Source organism: Symphalangus syndactylus, chromosome 15, assembly GCF_028878055.3.
Source record: "Symphalangus syndactylus isolate Jambi chromosome 15, NHGRI_mSymSyn1-v2.1_pri, whole genome shotgun sequence".
Classification (NCBI taxonomy): Eukaryota; Metazoa; Chordata; class Mammalia; order Primates; family Hylobatidae; genus Symphalangus; species Symphalangus syndactylus.
In genome coordinates, this window is record NC_072437.2 from 81179435 (window position 1) to 81199133 (window position 19699).

At 43.3% G+C, this 19699-nt stretch overlaps 1 protein-coding gene across 4 annotated transcripts in view; it reads right to left on the bottom strand.

The window, feature by feature from the left end:
• The window catches only part of ENOX1 (ecto-NOX disulfide-thiol exchanger 1), a 597973-nt gene extending 579259 nt beyond the window's left edge, over positions 1-18714 (bottom strand). For all 4 annotated transcript variants that reach the window (XM_055244863.2, XM_055244859.2, XM_055244860.2 and 1 more), the window contains exon 1: positions 18165-18714. The gene's annotated coding sequence lies outside the window, so the exon portion shown is untranslated. The remainder of the gene's footprint in view (positions 1-18164) is intronic.
• Between the last annotated feature and the right edge of the window lie 985 nt (positions 18715-19699).

Sequence of the window (19699 nt, forward strand, 5' to 3'; positions counted from 1 at the left end):
ACCACTTGGCCTCTTTCCACGTTTCTCATGTTCATGAATACTCCCAACTAGCAGTCATTTTTCACAAGTAAGCCTGTTCACTTCGTCACAGTCAATCCAATTTCCTTGTTGTCTGCCTAGGTCACAAACCTTACTTGGGCCATTTACACTTTCAGTCACTTATCATTTACAATTATTAGGTGAATCTCTCCAATGCCATATCTCAATTTCAATACTTAACACTGTATTGCTTATTTTCTAGTATCAGTGAAAATAAAATAAACAAATTGCTATTAGTTAATTTCTTTTTGGGGAGACAAGAAGCAACATGGTGAACAATGTGGTGAAGGAAGGTGTTCAGAACTCTTGCTTCTTCTATTTACCAGCTATCACAGTGGGCAAGTTACTTAATCTATGTTTTGGCTTCCTCTTATTGTCATTAAAAAGGTTGCCATGAGGATTGAATAGGATGACATATGCAACTGTGCCTGAAAATACTCAAAAGACATTACCCATAACACTGAATCTTCTGCTAGGTTTCTAAATGCCCTTCTCCTTCACATTAATAAAGGCTACTATAGCAAATAGCACCCCTCTGCCACTGGGTCCCTGCAAGTGTGCCACCCTAATGAGCTTCCCCATTCACTTCCTCAAAAGGATGATCAAGGCACACTAAGTGTTGCCACCCCAGAAATCACTGATTTCTAAGTTAATTTTTTTTTTTACTAAACTCAACTGCAAGAATTTCAGAAAAACTACAGTAGAGAGCAGAGAGTAAGTGCATAGATAGATGGCCATTAGCTCCAAGCACTTTCAATTACGCTTCACTGGTCTTTACATCCTATATTGGAATGGGGAAGTAGATAGTAACAGACTGACTGCAGAGCAAGCATGTGTTGACAGCAAGATACAGGTTGCCACTCAGGGGCTCCCAAATAGTCTATCTCTAGGCCATCACGCACCAAGCACTAGGCTTACTTACGGCTAGTAGAACACATTCCTCTCCATCACTTTCTCTTTGCCTTCCTCGTGAAACACTTAAAAACCACAGGAGCTTTGATTAACCTCAAATGATGTCACTTCCAATTTGTCATGCTCAGAGAAATTTTGACACCTGAAATTCTGCTTTAATTCTGAAGCCTCCACTTAAAGGTTCAGAGACTAAAAAAAAAAGCTCACAACGGGCAGCTGAGGGATACCAACGCCTAAGTGGCAATAGTGTAGTTTCGTGGCTTAGATAGCTTATGTAAAATGCAAAAGGGGCATATCTTTTGATCCATCAATTTCTCTAATAAGAATTTACCCAAATGACATAATTGCCCAAGTGTAAAATGGTATACATACAAGTATGCTTAGAGCAGCAATGAATTTTAGAATGAAAAATTGGAAACAAATGTCTATCAGTAAATCTAAAGTAAACTCTAACAAACACCATTAGCTGCCTAGTCAGCGAGGCATTTCCGCTTCTTCTCTAACAAAACTCTTAGTTTCCAATTCATGAAGTTTGGATGAAGTTAGCATACACTTCTACCCAGATCTGAGACAATGAGAAAATGGCATTCCCCCGGTCACATGACCTACAATTATGTGTAAGTAGAAGGAATAAAAGAAGAGAAGCTCTTTTTCTCTGGAAAGTTAATGTGCTCCTAGAGATGCAGAAATTTTGCTACCATTAGGAGCATGAAAAAGAGTAAGAAATAGACAATTATAAAGAAAGAAATCCTATATCCTGATTAAATCATGCCTGAATCTCCTATCCACTGGATTTTTCGGTATGTTCTATTTATGCTAGTTTGCCCTGGGAAATGTATTACAATGAAAGGCATCCAATAAAAGTATTCGAGTCATTAAAAAATTTATTTATTGACATGGAGGCCCATTACATGTTATGAAAAAATGGATTATATAATAGTACATACAACAAAAGTCTCATTTATTTACTTTACATATAGTATACGTACGTGTACACACACACGCACACACACACGCACACACACACACACAGACTCAAGAGATATGCCTGGATATGTCAACAATGGTTATCTCTAGTAGGAATTCTGAGTAATTTTACTTGCTTTTTGTATTCTTCTACAGTGTTTACCCGGGTGCAACAACATGCATTTTTGTGGGAGAAAAATAAGCTTCTAAAAACTGGCTATTTACTGATTCTGTCTGTCTCTAGTGTGAAATAAATGGATGGCTTTGCTTCATATCCCTCTCCAAACTTAAGTGTTCCAGGAGAAAAAAAAAAAAATCAAGAAAACTAGCCAGGCACTCAAATTATTATTTCATTATAAAATTCCATGATGAAGCAATGAAAACCCTTTTAGATCTGAATTTATACATGCTGAAAAAGAAACACAGCCAGCGGTACCTAAGTGTCTTTCTAGAAGAGTGGAAATAACATTAATCAAAATGAAACATCCTACAGAAGCTAAACACTTCTTATCCCAAAAAGGGAGAATCCAAGGCGGGAGAGCAGAGGCGTAGGCAGAGCAATGACACAGCTGCCTCCAGAAAGAGCAAGAACCTTTGAGGCCACGTAAAAGCTGCAAAGGGGTTCTGAGCACTATCATATTAGACAGATGGTACCTCCCTGACTGTCGCTAGGTATCTACACCTTTTATTTGTGTGGGATAAACCCCCGAGGACCTAACCCACCCCTCAGTAAAGGAGCCTTATTCTAGTCACTCCAGGCTCTCCAAAGGTAATAATTTCAAGGAAATTACAAGACTAGATGTTCTCTGTGACCTCTTTCAGTTCTATAATTATAACTTAATTAAGTACATTACATACATTTTGTAAAGAGAGATTCTTTGAAAGACTTTTGAAAAACATGGGTTACAGACATCTGAGTGCTGCAGATTCAGGCTGGAAGTGACAGGTCTAAGAGGTAATGCTGGGTTTAGAAATATCTACCAAAGGCAAACAGAAGTCAAAGATAAAAATCTCTATTTGTTTACTGGTGATTTTTTACCAGAGTTTGTAGAATCTTCCCAAAAAGGTTTCAAAAATTGTGGCTTCTAAAATCAGATGACATCTCTTTTTTTCTTTGAGACAGAGTCTCGCTCTGTCGCCCAGGCTGGAGTGCAGTGGCGCCATCTTGGCTTACTGCAAGCTCCGCCTTCCGGGTTCACGCCATTCTCCTGCCTCAGCCTCCCGAATAGCTGGAAATACAGGCGCCTGCCACCATGCCCAGCTAATTTTTTTTTTTTTTTTTTGTATTTTTAGTAGAGATGGGGTTTCACTGTGTTAACCAGGATGGTCTCGATCTCCTGACCTCATGATCTGCCCACCTTGGCCTCCTAAAACTAAAAGGAATCTTATAGATATAAAGTAACTGCAAAGATAGTAGGATAATTTCCATCAGTTCCAAAGTTAATTTCTAGCAGTTATTTGTTGCTTTTACAATAAATTACTACACTACTTACGTTGTATTTCATGATACTGGCATTATTCACAGTCAGACGCTATTTTGTTCTGAGAAAGTCACGGTACTCAAAGAAAATAATGTAAAATAAACACCAAGTATCAAATTGTCTATACTACATGTTGGCTTTGGGATCAAGTTAAAGATGGATCCCCAAAAAGCATTCCTCCCACTCAAAATTACAAGCATGCACTAGGTTATCCATTTGTCTATTCTGTGTCTGATTCTAATTCCCTCCCACCGAGATGGACTGTTGGCAGCCTTCAATCCTACAGGGCATAAAAATGGGAAAGAAGATCCCAGCACTTTGGGAGGCCGAGGCAGGTGGATCACCTGAGGTAAGGAGTTTGAGACCAGCCTGGCCAACATGGTGAAACCCCGTCTCTACTAAAATACAAAGAATTAGCTTGGCATGGTGGTGCACGCCTGTAATCCCAGCTACTCAGGAGGCTGAGGCAGGAGAATCACATGAACCTGGAACGTGGAGGTTGCAGTGAGCTGAGACTGTGCCACTGCACTCCAGCCTGGGCGACAGAGCAAGACCCTGTCTAAAAAAAAGAAAAAAAAAAAAAGAGAAGGAAAGAAGACAATACCGAGTGGTTCTCAAACTTCAGTTCCAACAAGAATCCTTTATGGACTATCTTCAGCATTCTGCATCAGTAGCTTGAGATGGGCTGCTAGCTGTAATTTTAAAAACAACCTAGATAGATCTGAATAGTGCACCAATTGCCCTTTGGGAAACAATGATGTAGATCATTACAAGGGGATTTTGTCACTTATAGATAATCCAACCTGATTCTATAACTCTATCCTGGATCATTCTATTCTTCTCTACGTTTACGGTTACTATTCTTGTCCCTTGTCCAGGAACCCACCACCATCTATTCCTGCACTTGAAAATAATTTCCAAATTAGTTCTCTTGTTTCCAGTCTTGCCCTTTCCAATCTCTCCTCCAGAAACTTGCCAGAAGGGTTTTATGTATTACAAATCAGACCACATCACTTCCCTTAAAACCCTTCAATGACTGCTTAAGGAGTATAGGATTTCCTTTTGGTGGCTGCACAATATTGTGAATATACTAAATGCCACTGAATTGTTCACTTTAAAATGGTTCATTTTGTGTCATGTGAATTTCACCTCATTTTTTTTAAATGGCAGACAAAAGCAAAAGCAAAAACACTTCAGTGGCTCTCCATTGCACATAGGAGAAAATCCAAAGTCCCCAGCATGGTTTACTAGGTCTGGCATAATTGGGTCCTAACCTCCACCTCAGCAGCCTTGTTCCCACCACTGTTCACCCTTTCTCTCTATACTCTCCAGCCACACTGGCCTCCTTCTGGTTTCTAAAAGCCAAGCTTTCACACATCTAGACTTCATACTTGGGACTCTCACCTGGATAAACCCAACCACCCTTCAGGTATGAATTTATAAATTACTCTTCCATATAAGCCTCCTCTGACCACTTCACCCTCATTATGCCCTTTCAGAGAAACCCAGTTTTTTCAAAGTACTTATCATAAGATCCAATTACATAATTACTGTTCTGTTTATCTGTTTGATGTATTTTCCAGTAAACTGTAGACTCCCAAGACAGGAACGCTGCTGATTTTGTTCACCACTATGTTCCCAGCATCTCATGTGAACTTGGCACAACAAATACCTATTCATTAGGCACGCACAATGAATATCTAGCATGCTTTTCTCCAAAAACATTAAATCTCTACAAAATGATTAAAGGCTTATAATCGCAATATCATATGAAAATTAAAATGTTAGTTATTCTAAAATCATAATAACTAGATGAGGAAACTCAGAAACTTCTTAGAATCAACTCAATATAGAGTACATCCACCAAGCACAGAAAACAGCTTCTCTAACTTCTACAGCACCTGCTTTGTGATGCTTGATAGAATCAAGTCTCTAATGCCCAAGAAAATTCCACTTAAAAACTCTCTCTCCATGCCACAGCACATTACTAAGTAATAAGGAAAGAAACATAGTGTACATCTCTGCAGAAAGATACAATTGAAATGGATAAAAGACTAGAATTCAGAAGGATGTCAGGAGAAACTGTTAGCTACTTTCACTAGGCATGACTTTCTTGAAAAAGGGTTAATGAGTACTACCAGAAAATAAGGGCCCTGGACTTAGTCGGTTCTGAGAGATAAAAGAAAAAGGAAAATGGAGGAGAAACTCACATAAAGGCAGGCATAATTGGTGTTTTGTTACTAAACAAACTGCTCTTCAGTGATTATAGGTGTGCACGTGATTTTTTCCAATCTTGCACTTGTATTAACTAGAACCCTAATTTGTCCATGAGGCTGAAGTGTGTCTTAATTACTTGCCTTCAAAGCTTATGCCCATTTAAAATAAGCTTATTTCTTTTCCGTTGTCAGTTCACTCAGAGCCGCCTAATCCACAATCCTCCTGCCCAGCACTCACCACTTCTGATCATTATGGAGAGCAGAGGCAAGGGATGGCTTTACAGACAGGTTCCAAAAAGATCCATCTATTCATAACTGTGTGCACCAGCCCACAACACATCCCCCAGCCCTGCTCTCACTGCAAGGGCAACAGAACATCAAAACCTGAACACATTTACCATCCATGCCACAAGACACAAGTGATCTTTCTTTTCTTTTTTTTTTTTTGAGACGGAGTTTCGCTCTTGTCACCCAGGCTGGAGTGCAATGGTGTGATCTCAGCTCCCTGCAACCTCTGCTCCACAGGTTCAAGCAATTCTCCTGTTCAGCCTCCAAAGTACCTGGGACTACAGGTGCCTGCCATCATGCCCAGCTAATTTTTGTATTTTTAGTAGAGACGGGGTTTCACTATGTTGGCCAGGCTGGTCTTAAACTCCTAACCTCAAGTGATCCGCCAACATCAGCCTCCCAAAGTGCTAGGATTACAGGCCTGAGCCACCGTGCCCAGCCTCTTTTCTTTTTTTAGAGACAAAGTCTCCCATGCTCTTTCACCCAGGCTGGAGTACAATGGCATGATCATAGCTCACTATAATCTCAAACTCCTCTGCGTTCAAGCAATCCTCCCAACTCAGCCTTCTGAGTAGCTTGTGACTACAGGTGTGCATCCCTAATATTTTTATTTTTTGTAGAGACAGGGTCTCACTTTGTTGCCCAAGCTGGTCTCGAACTCTTGGTCTCAAGTGATCCTCCCACCTTGGTCTCACCAAGTGCTGGAATTACAGGTGTGAGTCACCTCACCTAGCCCACAGGTGATTTTTCAATACTTAAGTTTTCTTCGGCCAAAGCTTTGAGTTTTCCCAGGCCTCAGGTCAGTAGACCTGGTGGTGATCTGCATGGCTACTAATTTTAAGACTATTCCCATGTGTGCTACAATGCCTAAACTGCTCCTGGCATCTGAGGATGGAGTGCCCACGATTGGGTGGTTGATGTTCCCTTTTGAACATCTTAGTTAGAGATAGCACTGAAGCTTGTTCTTAATTGAGGCTCCAGCTTCCTGCTCTCTCTGCTTGGCTTGGGGCCCCTGAAGAAAGAATGAAGCTGCTAGGGGGCCTACATGGTTGCAACCAATAAAACCTCTTTCCAACAACAGAGACAGGGAGCCTGAAGAGTCACCACAATGCCCCACTGCCACCCCTAAGGAATCCAAGTTGCTCTTTTGTGCCTCCTTCCTTAAGGCAGTGTGTGTGACCACTATGGTGGCCCCCAGCTTTGCTCCATTGACAGACCTTCTTAATTTGCCTTGTTTGAAGATGCTACTTGAGGCCTGTTTTTTCTTAACCAAGCATTCTTATTAATGTTCTCGACATTGTTTTTATGATATAACCACATACACTTCCAGAAGCAATAAGGTGGAGGAGGCTGATAATACTATAAAAAGTATTTTCATGCAGTAAAGTGCCAGCCAAACCAAACCCTATGGAGCAGAGGTATGAACTGAAAGCCAACGTACATTTAGGAGTGAATCATAAGACCAGTATGTTAGTATGTTAAGGGTATAATACATAAGAGATGAGGTCAGTAAGAACTGCTGGTAGGAAATAAGATAGGGAGTGTTAGCAAATGAGGGTTTGAAGGACAGAATAACAGAGACATTGGAGGGAGACTGCCAAGTTCACAAACATGTATGAAAAAGAGGTGCTTGGAAACCACAGAAGAAGAGGGAATGAAGAATCAGCAAAGGGACAGAGATGCCTGGTGGCAGGGGTGAAGTTATAAATGCAGGTAACGTCTACCCCACCTGGAACTAGTAAGATTCTTTGGAGTGGAAGAAGCTACAATGTCAGAAGACAAAAAATCTCACCAGATTTATAACATTCCCATGCTTTGAGGAACTGGGGAATGTCTAATTAGGAAAATAGAAATATCTTCAAGATTTTCCACTGAGGAAATTAAATGCAGAGAATTGACTACTCAGGTGATGGAGGTGCAGACAGCCTACCACCAGATAGTGAGGTAATCTAGAGATTAGCATGAACAGGAAGCACCACCTCCCCTGGACTATAGCAGGAAGTAGTATTGCTGGAATCTGTGGGGCAAAGTCACTAGTAAGCAGCTAGAACCAGAGAATGTCTGTTGAGCACAAGCTGTGCTACAGACGTGAATTCCCATTGCCAGGGATGCTACCCACAGCTAGGAAAAAAAAAAAAAAATCCTGCATCGCCCTTTTCCCTGCAGTCTCCCACCAGTGCCTCCCAAGGGTAAAACACAGCAAGCCAGCTGACTCAGAAATCTGAGAAAGCAGCCTGCAGGGGTGAGCCCCCTCATATACAGAGAGGAGGAAGGAAGAGCAAGGAATGCTGTACCCAACACCAGAGGATAGAAATGCTGGTGAAAGGAAGAGGAGTTCCAGTGAGCTTGAATAAGAAGCTCCTTTTACAATAGGCATATTTTGCCGGGCGCCGTGGCTCACGCTTGTAATCCCAGCACTTTGGGAGGCCGAGGCAGGCGGATCACGAGGTCAGGAGATCGATCGAGACCACGGTGAAACCCCGTCTCAACTAAAAATACAAAAAAAAATTAGCCGGGCGTGGTGGCGGGCGCCTGTAGTCCCAGCTACTCGGAGAGGCCGAGGCAGGAGAATGGCGTGAACCCGGGAGGCGGAGCTTGCAGTGAGCCGAGATTGCGCTACTGCACTCCAGCCTGGGCGACAGAGCGAGACTCCGTCTCAAAAAAAAAAAAAAAAAAAAAATAGGCATACTTTAAAAAGGTTTGCTTATTGCCATACAATAGTCACAAAGGAATAAACAAACTAGAAGTTCTACCTTCTGGAATAGCTGACTGACCTTCCTGCCACATTCAAGCGGCCCCGATGCTGCTATGCAGAATCCACATTGGAAGGGGGTTGGGGAATTTATTCTCTGTTACACTCTCTTCAATTACAATTAAGTCAGGACTAGTCCAAACAGGTGAAAAAAATTCTTAAGAAAAATTCTACACTAAAAAAGGCTGACTTTTAAAATGAAAAATATCATAAATAGTCCATAAAAGTAAATACATATGTGTGCACACACATACACACACATAGTAAAACTGAGGAAATCTGAATAAGATTGATGGATTGTATCAATGTCAATATCTTCCTAATAAAACTGTACACTATAGTTTTATAAGATGTTATCTTTGTGGGAACTGGGCAAAGGGTACACAGGATCTCTCTGTATTATTTCTTTTTTTCTTTTTTTTTTTTGAGACAGAGTCTCACTCTGTTGCCCAGGCTGGAATGCAATGGCATGATCTCGGCTCACTGCAACCTCCGCCTCCCGGGTTCAAGCGATTCTCTTGCCTCAGCCTCCCAAGTAGCTGGGATTACAGGTGCCCACCACTATGCCTGGCTAATTTTTTTTTTTTTTTTTTTTTGTATTTTTAGTAGAGATGGGGTTTCACCATTTTGGTCAGGCTGGTCTCAAACTTCTGACCTCAAGTGATCCACCCCCTTGGCCTCCCAAAGTCTGTATTATTTCTCAAAATTGCATGTGAATCTACAATTATCCCAAAATAAAATGTTTAATAAAAAATAGTATAAGTATGTACATAATAGCCACAATTAACAAGGCTTCTTCTTTTCTACTGTGTGTCTGGGGCCCCTTACACTCACATGCTCAGTATTTCTACTGTCAGCACTCTTTTGTTCTCGCTGTTAAGCAAAGCCCAGTAAGCTCTTTGCTGACCCACTCCACCACTTCTTATAATTTGGTCTTTTCTTTGTCATTGTCTCAATACTACTTTTGCAAAAATATGGGGATGATGTCAGGTTGCTATTGTTTGATTATTCGGCCTTTGCATTTCTAACTATAGAGAGAGCCAAAATATTAGTATTCCTACATGGGACAATTAGAAGCCTGCCTTATCTTATTTCATATCTTCTAACAAGCTTCAACCTCTTCATTTCATAATTAAGCATTTAATTCAAAACAGCTCTCTTTACAGATTTATGTTTTCTTTCTCTCACTCTCTTTACCCCTTTTTCTCCTTTGGGAGCTAGTGGCCTAAGAACTGGCAGGAAAAATTGCAGTCAAAAGCTTGGCATTATATCAGAACAAGAGGAAAAAAAACAACCCCACCTCCAGCTACCACTCATTCACTTAGCTAAAATATAGGCTATCAAGCAGCAGGGAAAACAACAGATACAAATGCACAAAGAGTCATGCTAGGTCTTCCAGAAACTGATGATAGATGAAAATCACCTCTTCGCCAAGAGAAAGGGGGGAAAAATCACTATTCATCACAAAATGATGCACCACAGATCTCTCTTCAGCTCTCCTTCTCTACAACTCCACAAATCCTTCCCGTAAAATATAACTTTCTTCCTTTAATGATCTGATAGTGAATTATTCATATTCTTCAATTTATCTTTCCTTCTTTTATTTATGCTCAGACATGTACTACCTGACTATAGAAAGCCTAAGATTATAGGCAAGACAGAGGATTCCCAGCCCTTTCAGGGGTGCCAAGTCTAATGGGCAGGGCAGGGCAGGGCAGGGCAACAGGACGAGGTGGAGGGCTAACACTCATCTGGGGAATGGCAGCTAAGTGACCACATGGCGCAGGCCTCTATGTCATGCTGACTGTTTTAGAGAATCCATCTCAAATCCTTTCCGTATCTCCATCCCCACAGTTACTACCTTAGCTTAGTTACTCATGATTGAGCAGTGCCACTTCCTAGCTGGTCTCCATGTCCCCAACTCCTCCTCCATCAATCCATTTCCCACACATCTGCCAGGATCATCTTTCTAAGCTGCAAATCTAAGAAGCAATGCCCTCATCAGTAGGTCTCTATCACCTGAGGCCAGGTCTCCCAAACTTGCTTCGTTATTTAAAAAAAAAAAAAAAAAAAGGCAGATTCTTCTATATCTTATGTTGAAGAAGCCAACCTTGTGACAGAATTTAAGTACAAGTTATTTATTTGGGGAGGGGATCCTAGGAAGTACTGGTAGAGGAATGGAGAAGGGAGACAGCCATTTTTAAAGCACAGGTTGTCTAGCTGGCTATGACTGTGGGTAACTGAGGATGCCAGCATATTACCCAACTCTCTCGTGTCACTGGCTGAGGTCTATTCCTGAGGCCATTAACTGTGCTGCACTACTAAGCTTCCCCACACACGGGAGAGAAACCCCAGGTGGGGAACAGGAGGTACTTGCAGAACTGCATCCTGAAGCAGGGAGTGTCAAAGCATGAGTAGCAAACTATGTCTGCTGCACCAGGCCACGTCCCTGAAGATATCCATTCAGTGGGTCTTGGGTGGGATCTGGAAATCAGTATCGTGACAAACACATCGTGGGATTCCTATGAACAGACAGATTTGAAAAACACTGACAACACTATTAAGCTCAAAATCTTTGGTGGACTCTACCAGGTCCTCCATGGTCTGTGTCTTCTGCCCTGCCTCTCCATACCAACCTCCATGCACAGTCCACTTGTCAGAACACATTGAATCTGTGCACTTCCCTGCAAGCAGCATGTTCTCTTCCATGAGTGGCAACTGTGCCTTAAGAATCTGCATGAGGCCGGGCGCGGTGGCTCACGCCTGTAATCCCAGCATTTTAGGAGGCTGAGGCGGGCAGATCACGAGGTCAGGAGATCGAGACCATCCTGGCCAACACGGTGAAACCCCATCTCCACTAAAAAGAAAATACAAAAAATTAGCAGGGTATGGTGGCGAGCGCCTGTAGTCCCAGCTACTTGGGAGGCTGAGGCAGGAGAATGGCATGAACCCGGGAGGCAGAGCTTGCAGTGAGCCGAGGTGGCGCCACTGCACTCCAGCCTGGGCGACAGAGCGAGACTCAGTCTCAAAAAAAAAAAAAAAAAAAAAAATCTGTATGATCCCCAAAGCAAATACAGTACCATTTATACAGTAAATGCCCAACAAATGTTTATTAAAGAAATAATCCCCAAAGAAATACATAGTATGATATTATGTAAGTGGTATTGAAAGGTTCCTTAGATAAAAAAAAAAATCTTCCCTATGTATTAAAATAGGAGGTACAATTCCACTATTAAAACTAAGCAAGTACATATTGAGCACCTAATATATGCAAGACACCCAGGAATCCCTCCAGAAAAGTACTTTAACCTTTTATCAGCTTTTACACTTTAACAAAGATGTGCTGATACACAGATGTGAATAAAACCCTACAAAGGAGATAAACACCTGGGCAGTGGTAGAAAGGTAAAGGGCACTCACTGTAAAAGGAACTGGAGGTATGAAAGACTACCTATCCTATGATTCTGTCAGGGTTGTCTTCAGGGACACTACCTCCTCCCTCACAAAGATTCAACAGGATAAAGAAGAAAGTTTTATTTCAATGGCACAAACACCTGGAATTATGACTTCTTCCAGTGACTAGAAATGTGGTACTTGGGATCCAGATGGTAACTCTGGGCTCTATCCCTTACATCCACAATGGCTTCTGGGGCTTTCAAGATGCTCAAGGCGCTCTCTTGCAAATGAGACCAGAGCAAAGGCTTTGCCCACTGAAGTCATTACAGACCTCACCTGTGGCTTTTCTCCCACTGTTAGAGATGTTAACACAGCACCTTGGTCACATTCCAGTCTGGATAATTTACATTGGGGCTAGCAAACTTTACCCTCAAGCACCAACTAAACAAAGTATTCCTTTGGACTTGCTGCCATAACCTTTGTTATGCTGCTGTGGGCTATTAAAGGGCTATTCTATACTTAGGATGGCTGTATTTGTGGAAAATAAATAGCCCTGGCATTACTTTCTATACTGACAAGAAACATATTCCAAAATGTCCTGGCTAAGTTGGCTATTTTGGCTTAAAATATGCAGTGCCAGAAACAATTAGAAATTACAGTAATTTCTTCTCCATTCTCTAAACTTTTACTATCCACACAAATGAAGCTTGAAATATTTGCAGCATTACACAAAGAGGGAGAGATGATGCATTAATTCCACAAAATATATACTTAGTGTCTGCCATATGCCAGGCTATATGCTGTAGGTACCGGACACTGTTCTCAGTGCTGGGGGTTATGTTGACAGTGTAAACATGAAAATTTTCCAGAGGGAGTAATTCAAATGAATTCTTCCTATGCTGCTACATTTCTAAATATCTGAATACATTAATTTTACTTGAAAAACTACCATACACAGTTCTCCCAATCAAATACTAATTTGGCCACTTTTTTTTTTTTTTTTTAGATGGAGTTTCACCCTTGTTGCCCAGGCTGGAGTGCAATGGTGCAATCTCGGCTCACTGCAACCTCTGCCTCCCAGGTTCAAGCAATTCTCCTGCCTCAGCCTCCTGAGTAGCTGGGATTACAGGCATGCGCCACCATCCCGACTAATTTTGTATTTTTAGTAGAGAAGGGGTTTCTCCATGTTGGTCAGGCTGGTCTTGAACTCCTGACATCAGGTGATCCGCTCACCTCGACCTCTCAAAGTGCTGGGATTACAGGCGTGAGCCACCGCACCCGGCTTTGTCCACTATTTAAATAAGAGTCTGTAGGACCTTAAACTCTATGTGTTTGTGGAAGTATATGTGTACCTAAGAGTGAGAAAATATGCCTTCCTGGCTATCCTGGGGGGTAGCAAACAGAATGCTGCTTATATATTTATTTGTTTGCTTATTTTTAGCAATCATCCCATTTGGGTGGGTAAGAGTTTACAGGTTATAACAGCAGAAGCTGACATAAGAAAATTGAAAACATAAATATCTCTTGTTTAAAGCTCTTTACTGTATGAAAGAAACACAAATCAGGCCCTCTGATATTCTATCATAGAAATGAAAAGTGACAAAAAGAAAAAAATATAAGTATTGTGTGTTTGCACATACACACAAATTATCTTGCACATGAAAATAGGAGAAGGAAGTTAATTAAATCTCAAGATTCCAGCAGGTTAAATTAAATGTATGAACTAAAGAATATTTAACATCACACTATGCAAGTGGATGCAGAAATAGCTCAGAAATTTTTTAAGAAACATAACCTTGATATTCAGATTAATCCTAGTGGATCTGAAACAAGTACTTCTCCTAGACAAATTATATCCAGACGGTGGAAAATAGATTTTTTTAAAGTGAAGTTCACTTGAAATTTGCCAAATTATTATTCTTTTGGAAAATCCTTCTAGCTAGAACAAGTTAATAGCAGGCTTCTAAAACTAGGTTTAACATGCTGTAAATCCATTTATTCCCCTCTACAAATCTACTAAAATACATCTTTTCTGGTGAAAAGGACTCTTTAATGGTACTTAATACTGTCACTACATTGTTTCTCCAATCAGTCAATGTCAAGGTTTTCTACTTAAGGAATTATGTTAAAGTTAAATGCTTACTTTGGTCATAAATAACAATGGAATACAGATTATTTAAAATAGCACACGGAACCTCAAAATGTATTACACACAATATATATTTCCTAGGTTTAGAAGAAATGACTAATAATGCATATATGATCCAAGTTTTCCAACCTATAATCCATTCATTATCATTTTAGCATAAAGAAACAATCCGCACTATCACCTCTCTCAGAGATAGATGACTCATCTTCCACTAACAGGCATTAGGTAACACCTTTGGCAAGATGGCTTTGATAAAAGACTGAAACAAATATTATGCAGGGACACAGGCACCCCACGAACTTTAAAGAGCCCAGATCACTACACCAACAGTATGTCCCTTGCTTTGTAGGATAGGAGATTGTAATGAGTGATTGATTGATTAGCTATAATGTACAGGTATACAAACTGACCAATACAATCTTGAGTCTCATCCCTGTTGAAAATTCACACAGAATAAGAGATTATTAAAGACTGCCCAAAGCTATAGACAACTACCAAAGCAAGGGACTGGGCTTCCCAGTTTAGGGAAAGAGGCAGGAATCATAGGACTTTTAGAGATTGAAGGCACAATATATTATACACAATGCATCTAAGACCACAATCTAGCCTAGCATGTCAATGTTGATTTTTTACTCTCAAATGTTATTGTATTTTCTAAGTACAATATTAGAAATTACAATATTAGGTTTTCATTAAGATAAAAATCTTGGTTGCAAATGTTATGTAAACAAAAAACAAAGAAAGAATAATCAAGGAGAGAAAGAAATGGTCAAGTGTGACCCAGGGGAAGACATCCTGAGACTGGGTCTGTCACCAGGGTTGTGTCACATAATCTCACTATGCCTCAGTGTTCCTTAATATTAAAGAGTCAGGCTAGAGCCTCAGTCTCTACTTCATTCCTAGCAGTAAAATCCTGCCATCTATTTAGGTATCATAGAAAACTCAGGTTTTTGTAATATCCTAAGAGCACCTGGCAGCAGCAGAAGATTTGCTTACGATGTTTAATGACTAAAAAGGGAAGAATGAGAAGGGTCTAAACAATCCTCCCAATCTTGCATTTTTCAGTTTATACTAGGCTTAAGAGGGCAATTGAAGTTAGATGCTTCATTTCATCCCACAATAATTCTTATTATAATAAAACATTTAATATTCCTTAAAAAACATCCAAAAAAAAGAAACAGCTTCACCTTACTCAAATGAAACTTAGTGGATCTGTCTCATTTGGAGGGTTGCAATGCCTGAGCTACAGAGTGAGTATCAGGATGTGGAAGCAGCTGTCACTGCTTTGTTTTTCATTCACAGTAGGTGGTTGCCAGGCAACAAAATACTATTGTCTGTTTCCATGATCTACTGGCCAATTCTACTGGTGATAATGCTTTCTACAGTTTAAAACAGGGCCACCTTTTGGACAAAAAGAAATGAGAAAAAATTCTAAGGATGACAATAACATACATATGAATAAATACACTGAATGTACCCTAAAATTATGTGTATAAATATACAACTGTGTGCTGATATACATACAAATATTTTGCATGTATGCATATGTGATTATATACATTCTCCTACATACAAACCCATCTAAATTTAATAGGCCCACAACTTGAAACTAAATCCCTTAGGGAAATCAAGGTATGAACTAGAGAAATAAAAACACAGAATTATTTTCTTAACAATAGCAATAATTTCCAATTTGTCACATATATCAAATCCTGTTTCTTGAATAGGAGGTCCTCCAGTCAGAAAAGCAATTCTGTCTACTTATATAAAAATAATAATGGAAAGCCTTTACCATCTACTTTAGAATCATGTAATACATTTAATATGTTGTTTTACTATCATATGCTACCAATGTGTACAAAGATAATTCAAAAAGTGTTGCTGTTTACAACCAAGAATCTTAAATTTTATTCATCTCAAAAATAATTGAATTGTTCTCCCTGGAATAACCTCATGTGATTCCCCACTTTGTTTTGATATGGGTCCATGGGAACAACAGTCATGCTATGTTACTCTTGCATATATCACTAGCTTACAAATAAAATAACACACAGTGTACTCAAAATAAAGTTGTCAACATTAACTTGCATCAGTTGCTGTTTGTTTTGCATTGACAAGTCTTCTAAAGATAAGAATTACAATATTCTTAGATGTACAGACACAACATCAAAACAGCCTGAAGGAATTAAAGCTGGAAAATGCTAGAGGCAATCACGCTTTGAAATGAAGAGAAATCAGTATCATTTATACGTACACGTATATTTCTTCAAAGGCTCTAAATAATGCCAGAACAATCTGCATTTTATGCAATGCTCATCCGTCTTCCCTCACAATATTCCGAAAGCACTTTAACTATTTAATGCATCTCCTCCAAGAGGGCTTTCACTTTTTCAAACTCATTATCACTTTCAAATCTGTATATTACAAGAAACTGGAATAAGCAATATCCATTACATGAATAGACATTATTAATATAAAGTCTCTATCAAAGTGGCAACACTAGTAAAACAAAAGCAGAGTGTGTTAACCATAAGCTAAGTACCAGGCAATATTACCACTTTGCTTGACAGAGCCGTCTCCAACAGCACGCACCCACCTCTCGAGAAGGCCCACCATCTCAGCTTTCCAAGCTCGCTCACCTGTGTCTCTCCTCCAGGAATCAATTTCCTTCCCACTTTCTCCACCCTCTTCAGATCCCTTAAGCACCCTTCATTACTTTCTCTAAACTACCAGACTCATATCTGCAGCCCAATTGGCCAGGAACCTCTCCATACGCACGTATTTCCTGCATTCTCCTGTGTCTGCTTTTAAAAATTGCTACCACCAGACAAATGCAATCTTAACAAAATTAGGATTACAAAGCCAGTTTCTTTTTTCATGTAATGTTACAGCAGTGAAAGATTGAGGGAGAGAAAAGGAGAGAAGAGGAGTGTATCTGGGTGAAGAAGCGTGGCTCAGTGGCTATACAGGGAGACGCAGAGATTCCACAGAGCTGGGCTTGCCCACCTGTCGACCCCACTTTCCCCATGTGCTCGCCGCGGGATGACAACCACAACACTCCAGAACCACCCCCCTCCGAAAGAGGGCGGGGTTACGCCTTCAGCCAATCAGGAACCGCGAGCCCCGGGTGTCCAACCTATGGGGTGGCTGTGGCCGTGCAGGGGGAGGACGTGGGGTGGTCTGGGAGGGGCCGCGTCCGTGGGAGGCTCGCACGTGTCGGATCCGGAGAGGCGGGGAGGCGGCCGGCGTCCAGCGGCCGAGGCGCGGGCTCTGCACCCTGGCAGCGGCCGAGTTCGGCTGCCCCAGTGCCTCCTTTACCTCGCGCTGGGCCAGGCAGGGCGCGCTCCCGCCGACGAAGACCTGTCCAAGGTGTCGGAGATCCCCGCGAGAGGGGACAGTCACAAATAACAATAGTACCCAACGCAGACTAGGCGGGGAGGAAAGTTTCCGGCCCGCAGCAGAGCGGAGTCCGCCAAGGCTGGAGAAGGGATGCAGAGCGGGAGGGTGAAAACCTGAAAGAAGAGGGCAGCGGGAGCACTGTGTGGGCAGGACCGGGTCCCGGGGGCGACGCCCGCCGGGGGAGACGGGTGCGGGGTGCGCTGTCCAAGGTGCAGGGGAGGTGACTGGCGCGTGGCGGGCGCGGAGCCCGGAGCCCGGAGCCGACACTGGCTGGCGGGCGGAGGGGAGAGCGGGGAACAGCTGTCTGGGGCGCTGGGCACCCCCGGGCTCGTAAAAGTGAGGGAGCTTGAGACGGGGCACGGCGGGGAAGGGCGTGGGGGCTGCACCGAAGCTCCCACGCGTCCACGAACCCCTCCTTACCGGCCTCACCTCTAGCTCCACTCCCCTCCCCCCTCGCCCACTCCCCTTTCAGTCTAGATCCAGGTGCCGTGGCGGGGGCGAGACCAGAGGACCCCGGCTCGGAGCCCGGACGCCCCAGGGATGCTGCGGGCCACGGAGCTGCTTACCTGGGGCCGCCGTATGGGGAGCGGAGGCAACCCGCTGCGCGGACTGGGGCGCCGGGCGCGGCGCGGCTCCTCCTAGCCTCGGCGTCCTCCTCCTTCTTTGCTTCTCCCGGACTCTGTCCCGAGCACGGAGCTGGGAGACGCGGCCGGGCTGCAGTCGCCGTTCCCTCTGCCTCCGCCGCCGCCGCCGCTGCAGCAGACAGAGGACGCCCCGTGGCGGCTGGAAGCCTGTGTGAGTAGCGGCGCCCAGGAGAGCGGGGATCTGCTGAGGGGCGCTGGAGACTCCGCGGCTGGAGGCGCGCGGGCGTGCGCACGCGCGCCTGCGAGTGTGAGTGTATGGGTGCGCGCGCGCCCACGGGGTGGGGGAGTCGCGAGGGGAGGGGGAGAGAGGCCGAGAGATGCTCGTAGGGACCGAGGCAAAATTCTACGCCCCCGGAAATCCGTAAACGCGGGGAAGGAGGATCGAACGCGCGTCTCGCTTGGAGAAGCTGCCCACGGGGCGGCAGCAGAGGAGGAGTGAAAGTCAGCGAGGCGCGCTAGGGCTCCGGATCCCAGCCCGGCAGAGCCGAGCGGAGCGCGCAGCCACCGATGCAGCAGAGGCGGCGCCCGCAGCCCACGGTCGCGCTGCCCCCTCTCGGGAGGGGCCGAGGCTGCTCGCTCCCGCCACCACCGCCGCGGTCCGGACTGCTCTACTGGGAGCGGGGGAACCGAGAGAGGGACCGCACGGTTGCTACGGCGACCTTGGAGGCGCCGGGCCCGCTGAAGGGCCAAGAGGAGAACCCGGGCGCACGTGGCCGACTCCAGGCTGGAGCGGGCGTGTTCCAGGGTTGTGGGCTTGGGGTATACGGTGGAATTGGGCCACGTGGCCTGGGCAGATGATGCGGGGTGTGCGGCCCAGAGTGGCTCGGCCGGGGTGCGGTCAGCATTCAGGTTGGTAAGGGTGAGGGGATCCCAACCCCAGGTGACATGTTGCCTTTTTTTCCTCCTTGGAGGCTACTTTTTCTCAAAGTTATGCACTTCCCAGATAAGAGTGCCGGCCTCCTCTTTGTTAGGATTCAACTTAGCTGTGCAGGCATCTAAGCAGTGCCTCCTTAAAGTCAGGCTCGTCCAAGAACCGCTCCCACCACCGCCCCCCACACACCCACATCCCCCGCTCCTCCATCCCAACTACATTGTAATACTTTAGAAATAAATGTTTAAAGCACATTTACATTCTCTGCCTCTTAAAAGATATATTGTCCTAGTAGTATACTTTTCCTTGCTTATTTTAAATTCTGAGTGGGATTTTATTCACACAAGCATTTCTTCAAGGGTCGTAAGATCTGGGTAATACTTGAAATACCCTTTCTGGCAGGAATCCTCAGGGCAGGGATTGTGTTTTGCTCACTTTTGCATGCCCTCCAGTGCTTAGCGTAGTACTCTGTACTTTGTGAGTTCCCTGTAAATGTTGAATGAATGACATTGTTTTCTAGCTTCACGTAACCTGAAGGCAAAGACTTGGATGCTGGGAAAGTCAATACCACCCCACAAGGCTTGCT